General features: G+C 44.5%; 1 long non-coding RNA gene across 1 annotated transcript in view; it reads left to right on the top strand.

Moving 5' to 3' along the window:
• LOC135101107 (uncharacterized) overlaps positions 1-27,556 on the top strand; it is a 197,833-nt gene that overhangs the window by 52,739 nt on the left and 117,538 nt on the right. The window lies entirely within an intron of this gene.

The following is a 27,556-nucleotide window of genomic DNA, read 5'->3' as shown; positions in this document are numbered from 1 at the left end:
GTCTGTGTACTTGAAATATCAGAAGCCAGAAATTCGGAAGGGAATAAAGTCAGACGAAATAGTACTTGCAAAAATGACGCGAACATCGAATAAAGAATGACGCTGGACAGTTTTTTTTTTTTTTTTTTTCAGCAATCACCTACGAATTCCTAGATGCATTTTTTTTGTAGTACAGTCTGTCCTACAAAAAAAAAAAAATCTCCTATCTTCTCTTGACTACTTTACATTCAGGGAACAAACAAAGAACGATCACAGCAAAAAGGCTCATGTTCGACTCTTGACCAGCAGGGGCACAGGAAACGCAGGTAACAGTGCAGGTGTTTATTCACAGAAGGTGTGAACAGAAGGCTGGAGGTAGGTGATCTCCCGGCGCCAGGCCGCGCACTTCAACTCAACACTTATGACTGAAGCCTAGCTCGTTCACTCATACACGTATTCATGCCTCACACAAGTCTCGCTCATTCACTCGTTCACACAACTAGCTAACAACCACACACCTCCCCCGAGACATAAGGAAGATTCCTTATCTTTGTTATGGCTACCGTAACACATGAAACAAAGTTACAATGATTGAAGTACAGAAAACACGGTACATATACACAAAACAAACACAGCGTACAATGAACACGTACGACTAATCGTAGGTGCTACGGTGCCACCGCACCTGCAGTCGTCTCGGCTCCCTACGCTGTCGGCTGCTTCGACGCTCTGGTTGCTCTCGGCCACGGTGTACCCCGTTACCCTGATGCTCCGGGCTGCCGGGATGGTGGTGTTCCTCGTGACCCTGATGCTGAAGCGCTGCACCGCCATGAGCGGTGTGCTGCTCGACAGGAAGGGGAGCAAGAGGTCTGTGTGGGCGTAGGTGTCTTCTATTACGCCACATCACGCGACCGCTGCCCATCTTGATGAGGTAGTCTCTCCTTCGCCCAACAGCCACGATGACACCCAGGCGATCCCAGAGGCCTGTCGTGTGATCTTGAACGTCGACGTGGCCACCGAGGTGCAGGAGAGGAAGAGTACGGGCGGACGCGTCGTGGCGAAGTTTCGCTTTCTTCCTCAGTCGCTCTGCCTTGGCGTCGCACTCATCAGCAGCGCGCTGCCACTGCTGAGCGTATGAGCGATGATGAGCCGGGACACAGGACCTCATAGGATGACCGAAGAGGACTTGTGCTGGTGATCGCCCTTCCGCCCTCGGAGTGTTGCGCAGTTCCAGCAACCCGCGAGCGAACGCATCCTCGTCCAGGTGTCCCTGCTGTGTGGTCGTGAGGATCAGCTTCTTCACGGACTTGACCGCTGCCTCGGCGTGACCATTGGAGCGTGGATAATGAGGTGAAGATACACGATGCTCCACCCCCCATCGAGCCAGGAAGCGCCGTACCGATGAAGAAGTGAACTGCGGTCCACCGTCAGTCCTCAGGAGAACAGGCACGCCCGTGTCGGCGAACACACCCCGAAGGACACGAACGAGCTGATCAGCCGATGCTGGACGTGAGCATGCAGACACGTGAGGCCACCCAGACAAGCGATCTACATACACGAGGTATGTACGGCCTGCTGCGTGGAAGTAGTCTGCAGAAACTGACTCAAACACCCTGCTGGGTGTGTCCGTGTCCTGCCAGAGAGGTTCGTTGGCTTGGCTTGGTAGGAGTGGACGGCATAGTGAGCATCCAGAAACGACGTTCTCAACGTCTCTGTCCATACCAGGCCAGTACACCGTTTGTCGGGCCCGTCGCTTGGTGCGCTCCATCCCCTGATGACTGTCATGGAGTCGCTCTAGTGTTTCTCGGCGGAGGCTGTGAGGAATAAGAAGCCTCGGCCCGTAAACCACCAGGTCGTCGTCTACGGCCAGCAGACTGCGCACCGGCCAGTACGTACGCAAGCGGTGATCGAGGTCGTGGCAATGATCAGGGAAGCCCTCGATGATGACGTTCTTGAGCAAGCAGTACTCCCCGTCTCTTGCTGCTGCGGCACGTACCATTTCCACAGTCTGATCCTGGAGTGGTGCTAAGCGGACGCCGTCCTCATTGGTGGCAGATAACGCTGAGATGACCGCTGAGTGGAGAGGGTCGAGGTCACCAGAAGTAGCAGCATCCTCTTCCTCCACTGGGTCCTGTACTGGAGCACGTGAGAGGGCGTCGGGCACACAGTGTGCCTTGATCACAGCAGCAGCGTGCCCCGCACGCTGCTGTGGCGTTGGGTCGTAGGAATGAGGCCAGCTGATCACTTCTGTGGGCGTAGATAGAGGTGGCTGCGAGGCGGTCGGGTACTTGATGGAGCTGTTGCCGGTGTGCTGTTCTTCCCTGCGTAGCGGTCGGATTTGAGCCGGAAAATCTTCGGGGAGGATTCCGAGAGCGATGGAATCGTACCAGCTAAGCAGCGCCCCCTTCACCTCCTTCACCACGCTCACAACAGTCTCAGCTTCCCTGTCGCCCAGTTGCAAGTGCGACGAGAAAGTTCCTACACAGGTGAGGGGGTGATTACCGGCAGCATAAAGTCCATCACCATCAGCGGGCGCCAAGCTGGAGGGCGGGATTCCAAGGAGTGTTGCCGTGTCGAGGCCAATAACGGTCGTTTCGGCCCCAGAGTCAGGAGTCCACGTAATCTTGTCTCTTCCAGCGGGATGTGTGGCGGTAATGAGCACCTGGGGCGCAGGTCGTGCCGTCACCGTCTTTGTGTATACGCCTGATAAGAGCTGGTATACACTGGCACTGGCTCCCCGCCTCGGGCCTGCACCGCGATGAGGAGAGACAGTTGAGGAACTCCTCGAAGCTCCTCGTCGTTTCCTCACTGTCTGCTGACATACACTCGCAAAATGCCCTCTTTTCCCGCAGTTACGACACACTTTATCTATTGCCTGGCATCCCCTTTTGTCACTGCGACAATTTTTGCCACAACGATAACAGCCCGTGGGGCTTGAGCCCCCGAAACTGCCCTTCCTGTAGTTCGAGACAGCGTTCACACCATGGCTCGAAGAGTGAGAGCCGCCCCTTAGTACTGCACTACACTGGTTAGCGCTCTCTGATGCTCTGCAAATATCTATGGCGTTTTCAAGGGTGAGTTTCTTGTTTTCCAGCATGCGTTTCAGAGCCACTTCGTCTCGTGTCCCAACGACAATTCTGTCACGCAGCTGATGGTTTATGCACTGGTCGCAAAAGTCACAGAAATTGGCGATTTCCTTTACAGCACATAAAAAGTCGTCAAAACCTTCTTGCGTTTCTTGCACGCGGGAGTAGAAGTCTCTTCTATCCATGATGATGTTGCGCTGGCTTCGCAGGTACTCACACATTGCATCGAGGATGGTTCTTAACTCCGCGTCTCTCGGTAAGCTTATCCCGTAGCGAAGTGTACGGGTCCACTCGTCGTCTAGGACAGCAGCGAGTGCCGCCCTCTGCTCAGCCAGGGAGAGACAGTCTATCCTGGCGAGGGTTACGTATCCTTCAAACTTATGGCGCCACGTGTCGAACTCACGTAAAGATGCTGACGCCGTTAAGTGAGGAATGATGGTGGCGGACGTCGGGAACCTCGCGCCCTGGGTAGACGTGCTGCGGGCTGTGGTTTCGCCTTCATTGCTCGCCGTGGTGCGACTGGGAGCTTGTGTCCCCACTCTCTCCAGCAGCTGGGTTAAACGCTCCTCGCGAGCCTGACTCTGCTCCGACTGTCGCGCTAGCAGGGCAGCCAGCGCCTCCAACTGCTTCTCCATTCTGCGCCGTACCCACTGCAGCCTTGTCCTGATCCTACTCACTGCGCCATGTTCGACTCTTGACCAGCAGGGGCACAGGAAACGCAGGTAACAGTGCAGGTGTTTATTCACAGAAGGTGTGAACAGAAGGCTGGAGGTAGGTGATCTCCCGGCGCCAGGCCGCGCACTTCAACTCAACACTTATGACTGAAGCCTAGCTCGTTCACTCATACACGTATTCATGCCTCACACAAGTCTCGCTCATTCACTCGTTCACACAACTAGCTAACAACCACACAGCTCAATCAGAGAGTATAAAAGCAAAAAAAAGTAAACTATAAGACCCTGTAATTTTCAAATGACTGATACTCTTTATACTTATCTAAACTAATTAATTTCGTTACATAAATACAGGTCATAATTGTACAACCACCGCAAAATCCTCTGGTCAGTAATTAACATATCCCTTCCATGCCGCTTGATAACAATGTTTCAAAGTGAGTTGTCTGCAAGGCTCCATCATCTGCATGGCTTGCTTCACGTGGTATTCACCTTGGATATAATGGCAGAGATGCGGGACCGGCGGGAAAGGCTCGGCGCTGACTCTGAAATAAATAATGGTTTCTGCTGACTTCCTTGAGAAAATTTACGGCTAACTCACATTGGCAGGCATCCATTATGGTGTGTAGGTCTCGCATAATCCTCACGTATATCAGTTGTGAATGTATAATGTGGTAACCTTAGTGTTTGACCTTGAGGGATGAGCTGTAAGAAGGTGGTCCCATCAATCATCGCCTGGAGTTTGCCACCGAAAGAAACCGAAAGAGAAAGAGAGAGAGAGAGAGAGAAAAAAAAAAAAGTTGGGGGTACGGGGAGAGGAAAACGTACCCTTGTCGAATAACCAAAAGAAAATAGCTCATTGTGGGGTTTTATTTTAGTTTCATTTAAAGGCACGTGGTGAGTTTTGATGGAGCATTGTTATGGTTTTAATGTCAAAGTTACCTATTTTTTTTTTTTTTTCACCGTTTCACAGCAATTGCTCTTTTCTGATACATCCGTACGTAGCTCCATTATGAATTACATAAATGCATAGTAATTTTATATATTTTCAGAAATACATTAAATTAATGCTAGATCATTATTAAAAATCTGCACTAAAATCGGATAAAGATTTAACATATGTATACAAAAAACAAGGAGAAATATAATGTTGTTAGGGGATAATTATAAAGGTAATTGTATACACGAGCCCTCATTAGTCTGTATCCATTTCTGCTGAAAGGCTCATCATTAGCGACAAGAAGGGGAATATAGAATGTTGGGAATTAAGGCAATAGTAAGAGGTCTGTCTCATTAAACGTCATTCGTACGGAAAAAAATAATTAATACAAGAGCTATATAAAAATAAAAATAGACAGTAGTGCTAATAGTAATAGTACGAGATTTCATTAAGCAACATGTATATAATTGCGCCGAGAGGTAATAAAAAGACTAATTACACAGCAACACAAGAGTAAAAGTATATAATGTGTGTGGCGCGGCAGTGAGTGCACGCCAGCACTCCACACACCCACGAGTCGGTCTGGGGGTTTGCACAGGAAGCAGCAGCTGAGTCGCGTCGAGTTTACATCTGAAACACAAACCAGACAGGGGCTCGCCTTGGGCTGCAGGACCCGACTTGTGTGAGCTCATGCAGGCAGAAGTTCCTCTTTACATTCGTTCTCAGTTGATGTATAATTACGTTCCTTTGACGCGGTATCAAGGGGACGAGGTGGAGGAGGACAGAGGGAGAGGGAGGAAAGAGTGGGAGGACAGAGGGAGAGAGAGGAAAGGGAGAGGGAACGGAGGTAACATAAAGTGCAAGGGTGTCCGTGGAGGGAGCAATATCTGGGGGCCCACCGCGAGTATCTGGCCCCGGGCGGCACTGAAATATTGCAAATTGGATATTTTATCAACTCCACCAATCAATTGTTTACTTACGGCCAAGATCACACATCACGGCCCGACGGATGTTCAATCAGAGGACTTATTTGGCGGGAACGAGCGTTGATAGAGATGCCTTTTGTAGGGCTCTCTCTCTCTCTCTCTCTCTCTCTCTCTCTCTCTCTCTCTCTCTCTCTCTCTCTCTCTCTCTCTCTCTCTCTCTCTCTCTCTCTCGCTCTCGTCACATCTGCCATTCCCCTCCACTGATAGCGATGTGGCAGCGGCGCCTCGCCAAAGGTTGTCATGCATATCTCACTTTTCTTTCTCTCTATTTTTCATTTTCTCTTCCACGTGTGCCATTCCAATTCATGTCGGCCAAGGTCGTCCAATTACAAGCATTAAAATGTTACGTGTGATGGATGCCGGGGGGCCGGGTAGGGGCTGGGGAGTGGCTGGGGAGGAGAAGAAGGAGTAGGTGGAGGAGAAGAACAAGGAAGAGGAAGAGTATGAAAGGACTCGAGAGAAGTTAAGATAGTGACGCATATAGTCAAGTCAATTTTTCTCATCATTTTTTTATTCGGTCATGAAGCGAAGATTAATTATACCTTGTGATACTTACTTTTCTCTTATCTAATAGTCCTCTCTGCTCTCCCTCTGTCCTTGTTTCCATCTTTCCTTCCCCGCCTCATTTCCTCTTCCCTCTCTCCCTCCCTTTCCCCTCTCTCTCTCCCTCTCCCTCCCTGTGTTGCTCTCTCATTCCTCTCCTCAACCATTTGACAGCTTGTACGTGAAAGGTCTTGGTCAGGAAAGATTAATTGAGTATAATGTTGATGGCCTCAATTTATGACACACACACACACACACACACACACACACACACACACACACACACACACACACACACACACACACACACTGACCTCTATTTCCTCAGACTAACTTGACTCTCACGATTGGTGTTCGACGATAAAAGGAAAACGTAGCCTGAATATAGATCGTCTCTTCAGGAATATGCAAATTTGCTTCCCCTTTCATCACTAGAGCAAGGCGCCCTCGTCCCCCATCCTCGGCCACGGCTAAGTGCAAGACTGATGGTCGATGGCTTTGACAGGGGAGGTGCAGGAGAGGGGGGGGGTGTGGAGAAGGGGTGGTCTTGTAATTGCTTCAGGGAAGAGTTGAGAAACTTGGAGTCCCTTCTGATTATGACATTATTAATGGAGGTTGTGGAGAAAGGGGAGGAGGGAAGAAGAGGAGGAGGAGGAGGAGGAGGAGGGGGAGGGACGGGGTCGAGAACTACTGTTTTGACGAAAAAAGAGGAGGAAGAGGAAGAGAAGGAGGAGGAGGAGGAAGTAGGTGCACAGGAGTGGTCACGTGCTTGAGTGGATGGACTTTATAGATTTCTGCTACAAGTGTGTAAAAAGAGGACAGGGAAGTGTAAAGGATGCTCTTCACCCATCAGCACTTTCTTCATGTCTTCATTAGGGGAAGGAAAAAGTGACACAACAATACTTATTACCGACATCTACAGACCAGACGGAACCTAGCCTAACCTAACCTAACCTAACCTAACCCACTACCCAGATCTACAGACCAGGCGGAGCAGAAATCCCTTGCGAGTATACCTAGAACATGACCAATATTTCATACATGCTGGCGTGTGCTTGCAGTGTCAGCAGCTAATAAAGCAACTACTGTGGCGCCTCAGAAGATCTTTTGAGCTTTCCCTGACACATCATTGCAGGCCACAGGTGATGCACAAGCCACCGCGGTCATTTCATTAGCCGATTACCAAACACTGCCGCCGTGAATAGGTCGAAAATCCCCTTCCGCATGTACACTACACAAGCCTTATGTAAATACCTCCACGCTGCCCTCTGAAGTGGACGCAAACAGCTCAACGCGTGTCCGCAGGGAGTGAACTGTGAGGTCCGAGGCATCGCATTGGTTCAGAGTTCCACTCACCTGTTGTTTCATATGTTGTCACCTGTGTTACTTATGTCCCTTCCGTTCCCTCACTTCTCACTGGCATATACACTGACCTTAAGTATACCAGCGGAGACTTTAAACTATTTTTAGAATCTATTACCTTGTGTTTTCCTTGTAAGTTTTCATTACCGTATGTTTTTCATTACCTTGTGTTTTCCTTGCAAGTTTTCATTTTTTTTTCTTTTTTGTCTCATAATGTTTGTTGACCACTCCAGTAGAACGCAAACACACACACACACACACACACACACACACACACACACACAGACACACACACACACACACACACACACACACACACACACACACACACACACACACACACACACACACACACACACATCCACAGCCTCCACCACCAACACTCTTGTCCTTCTGGAATCTAAATCAATATTTCCCTTTGATGAGGGATGCGCCTCTGACTTCGCTTGACGGAGGTGGTCGCTGGCAAACACGAACTGCTTTTATTACTCAGGTCAAATTGACACCTGTTATTTTTGGTCACAGGAAAAGACGCATGATGGAGACCAATGAAGAGGAGGAGGAGGAGGAGGAGAAGGAAGAACGAGAAGGAACTAACAGGTGCCTTTTATCTTCGTTATTTTCTTTTCATTTTATTTATTTATTTATTTATTTATTTTTATTATTATTATTTTTTTTTTTTTTTTTTTTAGCAGGGAAGAACATTGGTCGTAATAACGTGTTGTTGTTAATTTCGCTGCTGCATTTATGACTGTACTCTTCTTAATGTCATGTTCTTCGTATTGCTAATACTTTCTTTTATTTGTACGTCACATTTTCTGTTACATAATATTCACATGCCTTCTTACATAATTACAGTCTATATTTCCTCTTCATTCCTAAGTTCAATGTCATTTTCCTTTCTTCATCTTTTCCTTCACTACGTTCTACCTTTTTCATATTATCAGTCACATGAAATTTAGTTTTTTTTCATAACCTCTCCCTTTACGTACGCATGTCGCTGTCCTTTCTCTCTCTCTTATGTCCTATATTCTATCTCTCTGTGGTTTGTTCCATTTCCCTTCCCTCCCTCCCGCCCTTTCTCCCTCATTCACTCCTCCCTTCGTCACTTTGTTTTCCTCCTCAAAAGGCCGTAATTAATTACTACCAAAGTTAGAAGCGCGAAAGTTGGTGTGTTTTGGACCTTGATTCATAAATGGTTTCCTTTTTTTTTCTCTCTCTCTCTCTCTCCTTTCTTTTATGCTATTTGTTCCCTGGTCTTCCCTAACTTTTGGGCTGCGTTGATCTTCATTTGTTTTGGTGCAAGGATTTTGGTAAGAAGCGTTCGTAAGTAATGATGATTTGCTGTCATTTGTGTACGTAAGTGTTGAAAGCAAACGTTTAATTTAGTCTCCCATTTCATCACCACCTCCATCGCCATCATCATGTTTATATAGTTTTACTACATGATAAGCAGTTGATGGGATGAGAGGCAAGACGGATAGAACAACTTGTTGGCTTCGAGTGTCATTTTTTTTTTTTTACTTAACTTCGCTCAATGAACTTGCTTAGTGTGCTTCCACCTGTCTAGTTTTGCTCCACTGATCTGATCACTACAGCACACAGGTCTCGTCAGCAGGACTAAGATTGTATTCCACTGAAGAGGTTGTTCTTATTGTTTGCATATTAGATTATACTTGTCACTCTTACCGTTTCTTCCTTTGAATACTGTGAAGCTGTCATCGCTAACTGTATATATACAAATTATAGCTATTACTGTTAGATTTTCTCCCTTTGAATACTATGGCATCGGTTTTGTTTAATTTTCGATACAATATGAGGATTTTAGTCACCGTAGGATAATATTTTTTGCTATCAAATGGATAGACATATCTATAAAACATCATTTATAACTATATATACTCTATTCCATCAAACAATAAGCGATGTTAAGGAATTTCGAGGTCGTTCTTAGTTCTGAGTGGATTTAGGATGAACACTGTTATCATTACACAGCTCATTCATTTAAAGGTAGCTATACTCTCTTTACAAGCCAAAAAGTATTCTACGTCATAGCATTTTAGGAATAGTAATTGTACGCGAAACGAGTTAGTGGGCGGGTCTGTCTGTCTCCTTGCCATCCCCTCATCCGCTGTCCTCGGGGGATACAAAAAAGAATAAAAAAATCACGAGAAAATAATAATCCTGCCTCAGGGTTTCCTAATCAGCTATTTATGAAGATGAAACCTCTCATTAAATTCGCAAAACGCCGCCTGATGCCTCGGCCACCTGAGAGATAAGGGGCGAACAGGGAAATTAAACCAGCCTGCGGTACCTTTGCCCTTTGGCGTTTGTCTTCCCTGTGCCGGCGGCGATGAGCGGTGCAGGCAGCTTAACCTTCTGCAAGAGTTCGTCACTGTCTACTTTTTTTCGCCCATGTTCTTTTGTGATAGCAGTTGTTCGCAACTGACGTTTGAATTTGCGGTCACTGCGTGGTTTTAATGGCTCTAGGTTTTATGTTTTATCTGTCTTCTTTTTATGTAGTCTTAAATAAGTAAAGTGAAAATAGGTAAGTGGAGGAGACACCTTCGTCCCCACCTCATTTTCTTCGCATGTCGAGTGAATCTCTTCTCCATCATACCTCCCCAATGTGATTATCAAGCCGTAATCTCTTTCGAAAAAAAGTTTCTCTAATTTAATTCCGACTGCTAATGACGGAGGCAGGGAAAGAGAGGCGCCCATGGGGTTCACCAAGGTCGGGACGGGGAGCGAAGGAAGGGGAGACAGTAGGTTTATTCAAATGTAAAGTGTGGCTGAGAGATTAGCAGCATTCGGGGAGGTGTGGTTGGTGGCTGTGTGTTTCACGGAGATCTGCGGTGTGGCTGCAAGCGTAGTTAAGGCTCTGTCGGTGCAACTGTTAGTTTGGCCAAGTTCCATGCGGGTTTGGCTTCAGGCAGTAACTGTGAACTTAATTACTGTTCTGGGGTATGGCAGTGAGTTTACTGGAACCGAGCAGAAGCTGAGGGGTGAAAGACCTTAAGAAATTACGTTAAGAGAGCAAATATAATTATGATTTAGTGAGGCATCGACACAAAGAACGAGCTAACTGTTGCCCCGCAGCGCAACACGTTAGTTTAGTTCCTTTTGGAAAAACATTTTAGAATAACTTATATTTTACCTACTAAGCTGTTCTTTGTTCGCAGCATCAGTCACTGCCTCTCGCTTCCCACTTTATAACACACTTTTCTCCTGTCGTTTTAAATGTCTTTTTTAATGTCAAAAATTTCTCGACGTTTAAAAATCATACACTTTTCATGAAATCATAATTTTAAATGTTTCAAACGTCATCACATTGCCTCAGTTCTTTTCATCCTGCAATCTTCCTTCCTTTCTCCTTTCCTCTCTTCGTGCGTGCGTCTCCCTATTCACATACGCTACGAATAGAGAGACACTCAGATAAACCTTCATTGAAAGCGCACACAAGAGGTTCATAATCACGTTAGGAAGCAAAATGATCCTTGCTGAAGACGCCCTCCACGCTTGGCACGAGTAGCCTCACGCGGGCCAACACGGCGGCCCTCAAGGAAGGCTGCACACTCCCGCCCATTCACGTGTTTGCTCGCCAAGGGCCTCCAGCCTCTATACACACCGCTTCGAGTGGCAACAGTTCATCCGGTAAAATCTCTGGGCCAAGGATATTAAGCTTCCTCCTCTTCCTCCTCCTCCTCCTCCTCCTCCTCTCTCTCCTCCTCCTCCTCCTCCTCCTCCTCCTCCTCCTCCTCCTCCTCCTCCTCCTAATCCTCCTCCTCCTTCGCCTCCTTCAGCTTCTGTTCTTATTCCATGCTGTTCCATTCCATTCCTCCTCCTCCTCCTCCTCCTTGTACTACCGTCGCCTTCTTCAGCTTCTACTCCATTCCTCCTCTTCCTCCTCCTCCTCCTCCTCCTCCTCGTCAACTTCACTACCCTTACGAGCGAGCGTCGAGAATCTGGGATTAAACACACTTGCCTATTCAGAGAGTTTCTACGCCGTATGTGTGTGTGTGTTTGTGTGTGTGTGTGTGTGTGTGTGTGTGTGTGTGTGTGTGTGAGTGTGTGTGTGTGCGTGTGCGTGTGTGTTTGCTCTTCTCAAGAAAACTGCTGTTGGTAAAACTGTTCTACCATATTATGGAGATAAACGTAATGTCATTCTTATTTATTTCATTGTTATTGTCGTTATTAATCTTGTTTTTATTCGATGTATTATCATTCTCCATATTATCGTCACCGTCAGCATCATTAACATCATTGTCATCATTGCTATTTTTTTTCATTTATTTATTTATTTATTTATTTATTTATTTTTTTTTTTATCTATTTATTTATTTCTATTTATTTATTTATTTTTTTCCTGATCGTAACCCCCGCCTCGCCTGACACACATATGCAGCATAACATCTCATTTGTCACCCAAAGTACAGGTCTGTGTTGCACCAGTAATGACTCACGGCAGGTCTGTCTTCTTGTACTGACCTCACATAATGCTTCGACGAAATGTTGTATATTGTAAAGCCGTTCTACTGAGCTACTTACTGTTTTTTTTTTTTTTTTTACTTTCTTAATGGAGGGAACATGTCAATTGAGGGAGACGGAGAGAATGAATGGGATGACAGGCAATGGGGAGACAGAAGATGGGAGGAGTTTGGCGTAGGTACGGAAAGAAGGTAGGAAGGAAAGGAATGGAGAAGAAGGGAAGGTGAATGAAAAAGGTAGACAAAGATTGATGAGTGATAATGTCATTAGCGTGTTTACTTGAAGCCTGGAAAGGTTGGTCGATGAGGGAGCGAGGCGAGGAAAGGAGGAATAGTGAGTGTACAGAAAGTAAATAAACAACCATCTCGTAAAGTAGTACAAGATTAAAGAAAATAAGAACTGAAGATCATTCACACACACACACACACACACACACACACACACACACACACACACACACACACACACACACACACACACAAACACACACACACACAGAGAGAGAGAGAGAGAGAGAGAGAGAGAGAGAGAGAGAGAGAGAGAGAGAGAGAGAGAGAGAGAGAGATAATAGGTTGCATTGTCAGCCACCTGCAGTTGCCCACCTGCTCCTCGCATCCTGCCACCTGCCCACCACCCACTACCGCTTTACCTACACCACCACCACTACCACCTGCTAAATCACCTGCACCACCACCACCACCATCACCACCAACACCTGCACCATCACTACTGACCCACCAACACTCCCACAATCACTGCCACCAAATGCTTAAAAAAAAATATAAAAAAAATCGGAAAGAGTAGAGGATGAAAAAAATATTGTAATATAGATGTGGAAAGAAGGCTAAAGAGGACACTTGAATGGAAGACAAATGAGATGGGAGGGTATTTCACGATTCTCCACATCACCACTTCTGTCTCCTTAATCTCTTCTTGAACTCTCTAATTCATGAACGGCCACAAGAAGGAGGCACCACGGCCAAGGAATCAGTACCACGTTCATCATAATTACTCCTTCGTGTCAGGTAGGGTCGGCCAGGCGTCCCTTAGTAATTGCAGAATGTGTAACGTCGGCATGGCATTGTGAGGGGGATGGCGAAAAGAAACAAGAGGGATGCCAAGTAAAATATTTGCCTGGTGTAATTAAAAATGTCTGCAAACAGGGAAAAGAGAGAGAGAGAGAGAGAGAGGAGAGAGAGAGAGAGAGAGAGAGAGAGAGAGAGAGAGAGAGAGAGAGAGAGAGAGAGAGAGGTGGCGAAAGACGAAAAAATATATATACCTTACAATCTCTCTCTCTCTCTCTCTCTCTCTCTCTCTCTCTCTCTCTCTCTCTCTCTCTCTCTCTCTCTCTCTCTCTCTCTCTCTCTCTCTCTCTCTCCGCATGTGTTCGTTTGTTCAGTAACTCTCCTGTGTGTTAGTGTGTGTGTGTGTGTGTGTGTGTGTGTGTGTGTGTGTGTGTGTGTGTGTGATGTCTTATTGATGATGGCTGAGGAAAAATAATGTTTACATTGCTGCGACGCTCCTGGGAGGAAGAAAGGAGCAGGAGGCAAACAGATAAGATACACAAGCAACAGAAGGCAAACGGAGGAGGTACACAGAGAGCAGTTTGTAGATAGTTTGTCTTGAGAGAGAGAGAGAGAGAGAGAGAGAGAGAGAGAGAGAGAGAGAGAGAGAGAGAGGAGAGAGAGAGAGAGAGAGAGAGAGAGGTGAGGTGAAGGAAAATCTTGACAATACTTCTAATGCAAAAATCACCAAATTCCTGAATAAATAATGTATTCTTAAGCTTATCTGTACGACACACACACACACACACACACACACACACACACACACACACACACACACACACACACACACACACACAGCTTTCTCCGGATGCATACACTCATACACACACGGATTTTTTTTTTTCTTCTTTTAACAATTTCAATTTAGGAAACAGTAATCACTTCACCCCCTCCCATTCTCTCTCTCTCTCTCTCTCTCTCTCTCTCTCTCTCTCTCTCTCTCTCTCTCTCTCTCTCTCTCTCTCTCTCCTCTCTCTCTCTCTCTCTCTCTCTCTCTCTCTCTCTGCAACTTGTTCTCCAGACGCACACAGGTATTAAGATTTACTAATATTATTTTTTCTCCCTTCTTCATCACCTCTGCCACTCACACTCTCTCCCTCCCTCTCTTCTGGTTCCTGTTCCATCATCAACACACACATAACTTGAATCTGGTTCCCCCACGCGCCCTGCCGATGGAACCACAGTCAAGAGAGAGAGAGAGAGAGAGAGAGAGAGAGAGAGAGTTATCATGGTAAAGTAATTGATCTGAGCTCAGAATTAATTTGGTTTTTACTTATCATCTGTTCATTAGCGAGAAAGAGCGTGTAATTTTAGTTGCTTCCAGTGCTTCCTTCCTCTCGTTTTGTTTTTGTTTGGGGTATCTTGTCTTCATCTAAGATTACCGCCGCCAGAGCTGCTGCTTCTGCTGGTGTTGGTTCTTCTTCTTATCCCTTCTCTTCTCCCTCCTCCTCCTCCTCCTTCCCCTCCTCCTCCTCATCCTTCTACTACTACTACTACGACTACTGTTACTATTTTTTTTCGTTCTGTGGTCCCTGTTTTTTTTTTGGGGGGAGTCTTGTTTTTGTTCATGTTATTTTTTTCTTCTTTGTTCTTCCTGCTCTTCTTGTTCTTTTTTGTTCTTGTTCTTCTTGTTTTCTTGTTCTTCTTGTTCTTCTTCCCACCTGAATCTCACCACGTAACCCTATTTGTCGTCGTCTTTTACCACCTCTCATCTTCCTCCTCCTCCTCCTCCTTCTCCTCCTCCTCCTCCTCCTCCTCCTGCTTCGTCGTGCTAACAACACACAACACCGTCGCCTCACAATAGGATCCCGCACATTTTCCCGCCGCGAGTTACTAATAGATGATTAACGAACGCACCAGTTTGAGGAGCCTTTTATTCACATTAATCATCGGCTGCTTCGCCTTCAGGAGCAGCGGGCTGGTTGCTGGTGGCGGCGGGAGGAGGGGATACTCTTCGTGAGCCCTCTCCGCCCTCGTCATCCGTCCCCACCACCCTCGGCAGGAGAATCAGTTCGCTTGTATTGTCTTTGTTTTACGTTCGCCTTGCTCTTGTCCCTCCGTCCTTCTTACGCCGCGCTATGCAAGGAGGAGGTTCTTCTGACGTCCGAGTGTTTGTGTTTTATTCCTCCGCCCCTTGTGCCTCGCGGGGAAGGAAACGCGGGTGTTTGTCTCGCTTTTCTCTTTCTCTCCCTTTTTCGCAGACGATACAATACGGAGAAGGAGCGATGACCTTGGAAAATGCTCTCCCAGGGGTCGGCGGGGGTAAAATCTGATGATGAGGCCAGTATTCCCATCGTTAAATTTGAATAAAGCTTTCATTAAAGATTTTAGCTCCCCCTTCCCTCCCTCCTGGCCCCCACTCTGTGCTTCCCCTCTCCCTCTCCTTCTTTTCCTTCCTGTCCCTACTCCTCCTCCTCCTCCTCCTCCTCCTCCTCCTCCTCCTCCTCCTCCTCCTCCTCCTCCTCCTCCTCCTCCTCCTCTCCTTTCCTCCACCCATCTGTGCCTCCTCCTCCCCCTTCCCCACTACAACCACCCTGCCTATCGCGCTATCTCTTGCTATATACGCAGTACTACTTTTTGCCACTAACACACACACACACACACACACACACACATACAAGTTGAGGGTTTCGTGGTAAATGTTGCACCTGCGTTACGTGTAATGTGAGCCGCCGCCGCGTGGGTGTGGTCGCCGCCGCGGTGTGTCAGAGAGGCTCAGACTGGAGTAATAAATGTGAGAGATGGAAATCGGCGCCGTTGCTCGAGAGTAAAGACAAAAATCGCATTACCTCGTTGGTGTTTGACGGAATATTGTAGTCCTAAAAATATAGCATGTTTTTCTCTCTCTCTTTTTTTTTCTCTTCTTTTTTATGACGGTCAAAAAGAGAAACTAAAAATGTCGATATAAAATATTGAAAGTTGTGTGCAATACTTTTATTTTTCCTTTAGTGTCGACAAAAAACCGGCTATTTCTTTTTAAACAGAGCCGGTGAGTCTGTATATAATAGAAAATAGCTTAAAAGTGGCCATTCTCTGTACTGAAAGCTGCAAAAAAAAAAAAAAACAATAAACATATGACATACTAAAGGTTAAAAAAAAAAACATCATCTCGTACCGTTCACAGTTTTTATTTTACGAATGATGGCTTTCTTTTCTCCTCTCCCCTTTTTTTTAGTTAATGACAAGGAAAACAATTTGGCAGAAATCATTTACAAGGAGATGGACGAGTGGCGGCGGGAGTCTCCGTTTTCTAAGTAACAAGGCGCCTTGGAGGAGAAAACTAACTTGTATCCCACCATAAATCACCTTAATGTTCCCGGCCGTCTTGTGAAGGGTGATTAGTGAGGCGGCAGACCACCTATCGCACGCCAATCAGACCGAACCAATTTTGGGACTAAAACTAGGAAGCCAAATACTTCCCTGGTGGAGCCATCAAAACAGGTGCCGCTGCCGGGGAATGTGCGGCTCGGCTGACTCATTAAGTGTTTATCCGGAGTCAAGTTTTAATGATCCCAATTGGTTTTCCTTGTAGATGGATGTGGAAAGTAAGTTTTGTTCCCCCTGATTATCACGGTATTTATGGATGTCTTTTTTCTCTTTTTCAACGTTAGCCATCTCAACGCAGGTAATGCCATCTGGATTGGATCGTTAGCGTGCCATACTTCTTATAATGAAGGAGGCAGATAATGATAATGATGGTTTGGAAATGCAGTGGTTCGTTATGAAAACCAAGTATAATTTCACTTTTTTTTTTTTTTTTAACAGATAGATTGATTTTTCGTATTAATGTTTCGTACAGGGACTCCCACGTGTAGGCCTGACAGCTTCATGTAGCTTCCCTTATTTGCTCATGTTCTTATGTTCTTATAATGATGTTCCGAGAAGCTACATAGTGTGAGTAAGCTCAGCTCTTCACGTTCTGCCTCATGTGTCGGAGGATTAATTAAGGAAGAGCACCAGTACAGGGAACGGAACGTGCAGGCCAGTGAAGGCTGTGATGGCCTGCGCTAACCGGGTGCTGACAGGCTGAGAGTTGTGGGTGGCAGGTCTTCTTTCTCTCCTCCTCCTCCTCCTCCGTCTCCTCCTGCTCCTCCTCCTCCTCTTCCTATACCTTCATGCTGTGTTGCTTTTCTTTCTACTGTGTTTGGTACTATGCTTGTTTTATTTTTTGTCTTATTTCCTGACTGATTATCTCTTCCTGTGTGTGTGTGTGTGTGTGTGTGTGTGTGTGTGTGTGTGTGTGTGTGTGTGTGGTCAAGTGGCTGAGTCATGTTAAGCAGGTAAAGGTGCCGGTGAGTGTTAGGAATCCCTCTCTCTCTCTCTCTCTCTCTCTCTCTCTCTCTCCTCTCTCTCTCTCTCTCTCTCTCTCTCCTCTCTCTCTCTCTCTCTCTCTCTCTCTCTCTCTGTGTGTGTGTGTGTGTGTGTGTGTGTGTGTGTGTGTGTGTGTGTGTCTCTGTGTGTGTGTGTGTGTGTGTATTGATTTTTTTGTCTATCGTCTAGAGATCAAGACCTCTTGTTATATTTGCATTTTAGTTTCTCTTAACTTTACTTCATTGTCATAGGGCGAGAGTAATATATGCATTACCTTCAAAAAGCTGCTTTAATTTAATGTCTAAATACCTAAGTGCCCCACCCACGCATAATACAAACCGACGTAAAGATTTCAAAGTAAAACCACAGCCATGGAAAAAGGATACATTACGTTACACCCGCGTTATCTGAGATTACAAAATACGTCCGCGAAACTTTTACGAACAGACACGTAGGTAAATAGAAGGATATCTATTTAAGCAACAAAAATAGGGAGGCAGGCAAACAGAGAGAAAGAAAAGAGAATTAAGCAAGCAGGAGCCGCCACCACTACATAGCCAGCCAGACCTAGACAAGGAGACGAACAAACAGAAGGGCAGACAGCCACCCAGACCAGACCTACGCAGACAGACAGACAGGCAGGGAGGCAGGCAGGCAAGGGTACACCAGTGACACTTACAAAGGCCAGACCAGAGCTATAAAGACACCACCCCACCCTGCTCCACCCTCATCCATCCACTACTAAGACCACTTGCTATAATCCACTCCGCCTCCCTCCACTACCCACACCATGCCATCCTTCTTTCAGCCTCCAGCCAGCTCCGCCCTCTCACTCCTCCCTCCGTTCCCTCCCACGGTCGTAGCTCCACTTTTGTGTCATTACCACTGGGATTCATCATGACTCAGGGGTCGCGCTTTACGGGGGGTGGAAAAATGCTCCTCAACTCGTCCCTGGCCCAAAACTCCCTAATTGCTTACCCTGACGAGGTTTGCAGGAAGGGAAAATGTACAGGTAAGTTAGTCTAGTGGTGTGTATGTATGTGTGTACGAGAGAGAGAGAGAGAGAGAGAGAGAGAGAGAGAGAGAGAAAGAGAGAGAGAGAGAGAGAGAGAGAGAGAGAGAGAGAGATTGTTTCCATGGGGCTACGGATGCCGACCGAGCTCAGAGCGAAAATAAATTAACCTGCTTTTGCGCGAGCGGAGATGATTAAAATTCGAGCCTTAATTTCGTTTTATCCCTTTTTTTCCACCCCCCCGTCTCGCGCCACTGTGAGATACTTGTTTGCTTGGCTCCTTGTTTATCCCTCTGGCGGTGGGCGTGTTTGCGTGTTTGTTTGGGTGTCTGTTGTATGCTTAATTCGTGTGTGTGTATGTATGTGTATGTGTGTGTGTGTGTACAGTAATCAGCATGGACTTAAATCCCAAGCACAAGTTAATGTAGTCTTCCATGTGAGACTTAGAAGCTCCACGTACCTCTAAATATAAAGCATATTACCATCGCGAGGCAGCCAGCGAGGCAGTAAGTCAGGCTGAGAAGAACCAGTCACGTTTTAGCGAAATATATCCCTCCGTCCTTTCTTCCTTCGTCCAATCCCTTCCTTCATCCTTTCTTGCTTCCCCCAATCCCTCTCTCCGCCCTTTCTTCCTTTTTCCTTCTTTCTCTCCATCTTTTCTTCCGGTTCCGTCTTTCTTTTTACTCTTTCTTTCTTCCTAGTTCTTCCCTTCGTCTTTTCTTCCGGCTCCAGTCCCAATCCTTCCCTCCGTCCTTTCTTTCTGCTCCGTCATTCTCTCCATCCTCTCTCTCTCTGCCCCGTCCTTCTCTCCATTTTTCCTTTCTGATCCATCCTTTCTTACTTTGGCCATCTTTCTCTTCATCTTTTCTTCCTGCACTATCCTTCCCTCCTTTCTTCCAGCTCTATCCTTCTCTTCATCCTTTCTTCTTTCTTCCTTCACTCTGTCCCCTCCCTCCATCCTTCTTGCTTCCCACATCCCTCTATTCATACTTTCTTCCCTCTCACATCCCTCCCTTTATCCTTTCCTCTTACTCCAATCCCTCCCTTCATTTTTCTTCCTTACTTCTAATTACTTCCTCCGTTCTTTCTTCCCCTATTTTTCCTCCCATTCCTTGAGTCACTCCTGCTATTTTCATCGCCTCTTACCCCCATGCTCTAGGTTAGCAGAACTGGGCAAAGGAAAGGCACAGACACTCACTGAGGAAATCTTCTGGGGAGTGAACGACTGCGCATGTGGTTCGCGCTGGTCCACTGGAAAAGCTGTGAAAGAAAGGGGAGATTGTTATTATTTTAATCAAGGAAAATATTTATGAGAAAACAAGATCTAGAGAGAAATGTGTAGCACTTGTGGGGAAGGAATAAGTGAATAAAAGAGAAAATGTTGGAATAAAAAGATGGGAAAGAAGAAAAAATACGAGATAGAATTAAAAATAGGATGAAAATGGTGAAACCTAGAAGGAGTTGAAGGAGAGCGTGAGAAAGAAGTAGGAAAAGCAGGAAGACATTGAGAGGAAGGAGGAGGAAGAAAAGGTGGAGCGGAGAGAGGTATATCCTTCTTTTTATCAAGCCTGGGAGAAGAGTCATAAGGATGGGAAATTACCGGCCGTCTGGGATCCTTTCGACCGTGCATTATACCCTCCAGTCAAATAAGTTCTTTGTACCGAGCGTGGCCGAGGCGTCGATAAACCCCGGAGTTATGACTGAATTAATAAGAGCCGCTGCGTTTACGGTCTTATTCTCTCCTTTAACGCTGAAGGGAAAGGAGGAAAAGAAGAAAAGAGGAGAAGAAAGAAGATTGCATATATATATATATATATATATATATATATATATATATATATATATATATATATATATATATATATATATATATATATATATATATATATATATATATATATATATATATATATATGTATATATATATATATATATATATATATATATATATATATATATATATATATATATATATATATATATATATATATATATATATATATATATATATATATATATATAAGAAGAAGAAAACTTATAAGGAAGAAAATTGTGTGTGTGTGTGTGTGTGTGGAGAGAGAGAGAGAGAGAGAGAGAGAGAGAGAGAGAGAGAGAGAGAGAGAGAGAGAGAGAGAGAGAGAGAGAGAGAGAGAGAGAGAAGGAATGCAGGGAAGCAGCAAGGAAATCGAGATGAGATGCTGAAGACTGCCATAAAGACGGATAAGAAATGCGGAGGGAAACGAAATGACAGATGACGAAGAGGAGGAAAGCACGCCATGAAACGGAGAAGGGAAGGCAGGAAAGAAAATGAGAAAGGTAGGGACGAAAATAGAAAAGAAACCACGCACACACACATACCACAACAGACACACGCACCCACACACTGCACATAAAAAAAATACTGAATTGTTTAATGATACGTACTGTGATGCTTCACGAAAATTAAAATAATTAAAAGTAGCCTTGAAAAGAAGAATATCTATCCTGCATTCTAATTACCTGTGGACAGTAAAATGGAGGAAAGGTCGGCAGGTATTCACGAGACGCGAGGTTAGACACTTTTCTGTTTCTTATTACATTTTTCTTTGTTGTTTTTTAGCGACTTTATTTCTTCTCGCATTGTTGCTGGTGTTGTGTTGTGTTACTCGTGTTGTTCTTGTTTGGCTGTGATCTATGTGCATTTGTTATTTTGTACTGTCCGTCTTTCTATCTGTTCGTATGTTTGACAGTTTATGCAACGTTTCATTGTCATAGTGATTCACTTTTTTTTTTATCTTCTTTCACTGTTACAGGAAAGAATGAAGAATTGGCGGATTACCATGCATAGTATCCTTTAATCCAGTCCGTTATACGATATGTAAGACTGTATTGTTGTTGAAACTCTTGTGTTATATTAACCAAAACGATTGGTGTTAAAACTAAGATATCCTAAAAGAAAGAAAAAAAGTGTAATGTCTAATATTAAGGTTTTATATATATATATATATATATATATATATATATATATATATATATATATATATATATATATTATATATATATATATATATATATATATATATATATATATATATATATATATATATATATATATATTTTTTTTTTTTTTTTTTTTTTTTTTTTTCGTGCAAGAAATAAAATCATCGACCTAATTCCAGTATCCTTGAACTCGTCAATTGCTGGTTCCATTAAAGCGCGCATCACATGAGCTATTGGTCCCCTGCAATGGTCTTCTTAGCGGTTGGGTATTTGTGGTTCTTCAGTAAACGAAACCAGTGCATAATAATGGCTTTTCCTCCCATTTTCCGCTCTTGAAAAGTGATAAAAGTGCTGGAGCGCGATTCATACTAACGCTTTCATTCCAGGCGCGTCATTAAACACAACGGGAATGGAACAAATAAAATTGCGCTGACCATTTTATTGGGAGCTTAATGCATCAAAATACTGACCCTAATTTTACCTGTCAGACCAATTTTAGGGTTTTTATGTCTCTCTCTCTCTCTCTCTCTCTCTCTCTCTCTCTCTCTCTCTCTCTCTCTCTCTCTCTCTCTCTCTCTCTCTCTCTCTCTCTCTCTCTCTCTCTCTCTCTCTCTCTCTCTCTCTCTCGACCTAAAAATGTTCTTTTTACCATCACTATTCACACACACACACACACACACGCACACACACACGTAGGCTGATTTTTTTTTTTTTTTTTTTTTTTTTTTTTTACCCGTCTGGCTTAGGCCTCGTCGATTCATTCCGGGAGCGGGAGCCGATTTGTTTAATGGGTCTCGCAGTATTTCTCTCTCTTCCCCAAAGTATTTCCTTATTTGTTTCCCTCGTCCCCCCCCCCCATTTGAGCGGCGCCGGGCGGAGTCTTTTGGGGTTATTCTTCATCCTTACGACCCGCCCTTCCGTTCACTATTTACTGGCAAGGAAGGGAACCGTGCTGGAAGGAAACAGTGAAGAGAGAGAGAGTTAGAGCGAAACAAGGACTAACAAAGGCTTTAAGAAACACTGATGGCATGGAAGAGAGTAATGTTTTGTATGGATTATGTTTTGAAACTGATGTAAAGAAGGGGAGGGGGGTGTAAGGGAGAAGGTAAGGGAAGGGAATAGGGTAGTGAAGGGAAGGGATGTGAACGATGCTTGTTATTCACGATTTTAGTAGTAGTAGTGGTAATAATATTATTATTATTATTATTAGTAGTAGTAGTAATAGTTACCACTACTACTGCTGCTGCTGCTGCTACTACTACTACTACTACTACTACTACTACTACTACTACTACTACTACTACTACTACTACTACTATTACTACTACCACTACTACTAATGTTACTGGAATTATTATTATTATTATTATTATTATTATTATTGTTATTATTATTATTATTATCATTATCATTATCATTATTATTATCATTATTACACCATCGCCACCATCACCACCATCACTATCAATACCAAAACCCAACATTACGACATCTGAACGATAACCAACTCCAGAAGAAAATAATGCAAAAAATAAATGAACATTACAAGTACGAGGAATAAGAGGGGATACAATATAATAGATACTGGGAATTGACGCAGAATTAAAGGTCGGGAGATTCACCCAGTGGCCATGGTAGATCTGGAAGTCAAGGTCCTGCTCTGGAAATCCCATCCAGAAACGAGATAAAAGAATATGTAACTTGCAGAGAGAGAGAGAGAGAGAGAGAGAGAGAGAGAGAGAGAGAGAGAGAGAGAGAGAGAGAGAGAGAGAGAGAGAGAGGAATAATGTACAAGGCTAGTGGAAGAGAAAAGAGGAGAGGAAATTGAGGAAGAGGAGGAAAATGAGTAAAAAGAGGAGGTTCAGGAGAGGAGACAAAGAGAGGCATGATATGAGGTCACGATTTTTCTTCTTTCCTTTTAAACCTTTAGAGAAAAAAGAGAACATCTCTACTATTTTTTTTTTTTTTCGATACACTTTGTTTATTAATTTTGTTTTATTCAAGTGATTTCTATACTTTTCAGTGATTTTCTATAAGTCAAGTTAAATTAATAACACGTAACATTTTTTTTTCTTTTTAGCTTTTATATTAGATCATAGTTTATATTTTTATGCTGCTCTTCCAATGTCGAATGGTAAGTTTCTATATCATTTTCTTATTTCATGTATTTTTTTTTTTTTTCTATAGTAAATTCAGTTTAAGTTAATAACGTTTTTTTTTTTTTTATTGATATTAGAAGGATTATATTTTGTTTGCTGCATTTCGAGTGTAGTATAAGAAGTTTCTGTATGAAATTTGCGTGTTTTTTTTTTTTTTACACTAATTCAAAATAAATTAATAACACGTTTTCTTTTTTCCTAATATTAGAATCTTAAGGAATATATTTTCCTAGGCTCTTGTTCGAGTGTGGAATGGGAAGTTTGAAGTGATTTAGCGAGACACAGTGAGAATAATGATCTCCGTGGGGGCTGCCAACGCGTCTGGATAATGATGCTTTAATGCAGGAAGCTTTTGCCGCCTTAATAGGAGAAGGAAACATTCGTCAGGTCCTCTTGCCTCGAAACACAACAATTAAATGTAAAAAAGTAAGGGAAAGAAAACACTAACTGGCGCTTCACAATGCAAAAGGAAAGCGCGTCAGAATGTTTTCTTTTTTTTTTCCCCTTTAAGTGTTGCTCTTTGTCCAAGAAAGAATAACGTTTCCTTGGACGTTTAGGGAGGGAAGAAAAGGAGGGAAGGAGGGAGAGCAGGAAGGAAGGAAGGGTGTGCATGTAACTTCAGCTCTCCTCAACCCCAGTCCGCCTCAAGTGTGCTGCCGCTGTGTGTGTGTGTGTGTGTGTGTGTGTGTGTGTGTGTGTGTGTGTACCTGGATATCTTTCCATATATCTTTTTTATGTATCCTATCTATTTTATCTACCTCTACAATTATGGGTTTATTACTTCATCAGTCTTTATTTATCCATCTACTCATATTCAGCAAATTACACGCACAGTAAAGAGGAACTAATGATGCTGGAATCACCATCACCACTACTACCATCACCACCACCACCACTACCATCACCACCACCAAAACAATCACAGCTACGAACTTAAAACAAACAAAGACTCATGTTTCACCAAGTACAAATGCCCCAATCACTACATTCACTAATACATGAGTACCTTCCCTTCCTCTGCCCTTCATAGCCGTGAACACCTTGCCAGTAGCGGGTCCGTGCACCAGCCTGCTTCCGTCCTGCACCAACCGTTAACCACGCTCGAGTTAAACTATTACCACTCTGTGTTCTCTTATCACTCTTCGCTTTATTTCAGCTTCTGAGAGCCTCTCGTTACCCTTCCCTCTTATCTCAACGTCTCTATCTACACTTGAACCATTATGCTGCTCATTTTTTTTTCTCCCTTCGCTCTCTATTCGCAAACTTGAGGAGGTATTTAGGATTTTAGACAGGTGCTTTTTCCATTGCCTTTTTGGATTTATTTTCTTTTTCGTCTCTTTTTTTTTTTTTTTTTTGCTCCTTCCTTCACTCTCTATTCGAAAACTTGAGGAAGGATTTAGGATTTTATACTTTTTTTTTTTTGTCATTGCCTTGATTTATTTTGTTATTCGTCTTTCCCTCTCCCGGACTCTCCTACTAAAAGCGGGAAATTAAAGCGACTAATTTAGAGAAATGTACCAACGCAGCGCCAGCGTGTGAGAATAAGCGTGGAGCGTCGGACCCACTCGCTCTGTGATGGAAAGCACTGCTGGCAACTCATTTAAATATTAGTCTGTGCATATACATTTTCCTCTCTCTCTCTCTCTCTCTCTCTCTCTCTCTCTCTCTCTCTCTCTCTCTCTCTCTCTCTCTCTCTCTTTCGGTGGCGAGTCGCATCTCCTACACGTAATATCTCCGTAACGATATTATTTTGTTGAGCCGCCTCTCTCCCGGTCCTCCTCAGGTTGCAAGTCAGCGCGCGTGTTGAGGTCATTACTGGCGGTGATTAAGCGACCTTAGGATGGGTTCACGTTGAGGTCAAGATCGCACGTCACTAACCCCGCCTTATATGTCCGCCATGTTTGACCTCTGAGGCCTTCAGGTTGCCTAACAAGTGTCACCCTTGTGTGCAGTATGAGGAAGGACTAGTGTTGCCTGGCTCCGAGCGTGGACGGGAGGGCCATATTATATACCAAGTGGTCCATCTCTTCCTCTATATACCTAATCAGTTAACGTTACTTTTTTTTCTGTTCTGAGGCTAGAAAAAAATCTTGCAAATAATAACAGTGACGGTTAGGGCAAGAGACTTAGTAACTTAAACATACATTGGGGACTGGGAAAAAATACGACCTCAAAAATTCACACTAGAAAAAAAAAAGTCAAGGTTATTATTGAAATTTAAGATGTGCAGTACGTGTGGCGTTTGGTGAGGAACGAAGAAAAGGAAGAGGAGAAAGACGAGTAGGATTTGATGCCTGAAAGAGGTTGGAAGGGGAAGAAGAGAGAAAATTAAGGGATTCGTCACCTGAAGTCGTCGCGCCTCGGCCACCTCGTCCTCTGGTCTGGTCACGACACGTCGGGCTTTTTTAAGAGGCATCGTGACTCCCACACCATCGTCTCCGGTTCGGCACGTTGCACGCTCTTGATTAATGTGGATTTGTTGCATCTGGGCGGGTGGGGAGGCGGCGGTGAGGCGGTGGGTAGGCGGAGGTGCGGGCTGGGTGTAATGTCCTAATTATGGTGAGAGAGAGAGAGAGAGAGAGAGAGAGAGAGAGAGAGAGAGAGAGAGAGAGAGAGGGAGAGGGAGATTAATAAGAGTTGGTATCGTCTATCACTTGTTATTCCTCTCACCGTTGCAATTGACGGTCATTAATCTTTATTATCCATTTGTATTTGTCATTAACCTCGATCGTGTTCTTTGTGTTTCGTGTTTCTTACGTATGTTTTTTTTATATATCTTTTTTTTTTCTTTGCTGCTACTGATATGTCTTGATATTAACTCTCTCTCTCTCTCTCTCTCTCTCTCTCTCTCTCTCTCTCTCTCTCTCTCTCTCTCTCTCTCTCTCTCTCTCTCTCTCTCTCTCTCTCTCTCTCTCTCTCTCTCTCCACCACCACCACCACGAATCATTGCCTTCATCAATGACAAGTTTCGTGTCTTTATAGCGTCCTACTCCGTGATCTACGATGCTTTGGCCTTCTTCCCTCACACACACACACACACACACACACACACACACACACACACACACACACACACACACACAAGCGTCGCCTTCTCACCGCCATCTGTGAGTCTGATGTGATTGCCTCAGATCTGTAGCGTGCATTCATAACAGGAAAACCCCTGACGCTTCTCCTTCTCCTCCTCCTCCACTCGAGAGAGAGAGAGAGAGAGAGAGAGAGAGAGAGAGAGAGAGAGAGAGAGAGAGAGAGGGGGGGGGAGTCGTGGTATGAAAGCAAGACGAGGGAAGTAAGGTTAAATGAAGGAAGCAAGGACGGGAGAGGTTTAAGGAGCCGCTGGAGTGAAGAGGAAGGCGAATTTCCCGATAAGAGAGGCCCATTTATGGCGGTGTGTGGAGTTGAAGGCGACGGGCAAGGAGCCACTGAAGGCAAAAACCGGGAGGAGAAATCGTCTGGTTATGTAACTGTGCATACGAGTATTTAGTTAATTGTTTAACCCCGGAGAAAGGATGGTACGTAGTGGCCCCGCACGAGAGAGAGAGAGAGAGAGAGAGAGAGAGAGAGAGAGAGAGAGAGAGAGAGAGAGAGAGAGAGAGAGAAAGAGAGGGAGCAAGAAGCAGAAGGAGATAAGGGTTAAAGGTTACGAGAGGAGGAGCGGCAGGAGGAGAAGAAACAGGAGGAAGCATAAGAGAAGGGAAAGTAAAAGGCTACATTCCACTTACTCCTCCAGTTGTAATGAGTTTATGATTTGACAGAGTGTGTTGACCTGTTCCCTCCTCAAGCTTCGTAGTTATTCATTATATTTTTGTCGCTCAGCTTTTCTTTTTTGTCTAATATCATAACCGCATGCCTTCTGGATCCGAACTCGGGTCGCTGGATGGATGACTGAACACTCTTTTTCAGTCTGTGTTCTCATCCTTACTTTATCTCTCACTCAAAGGCTGCTCATGTTCTCTGGTGGCTTAAGGAA

The sequence above is a fragment of the Scylla paramamosain genome, chromosome 6 (genome assembly GCF_035594125.1).
Source record: "Scylla paramamosain isolate STU-SP2022 chromosome 6, ASM3559412v1, whole genome shotgun sequence".
Taxonomy (NCBI): domain Eukaryota; kingdom Metazoa; phylum Arthropoda; class Malacostraca; order Decapoda; family Portunidae; genus Scylla; species Scylla paramamosain.
Note: the sequence above shows the minus strand (reverse complement) of the source record. Positions and strands in the feature narration are given on the sequence as shown.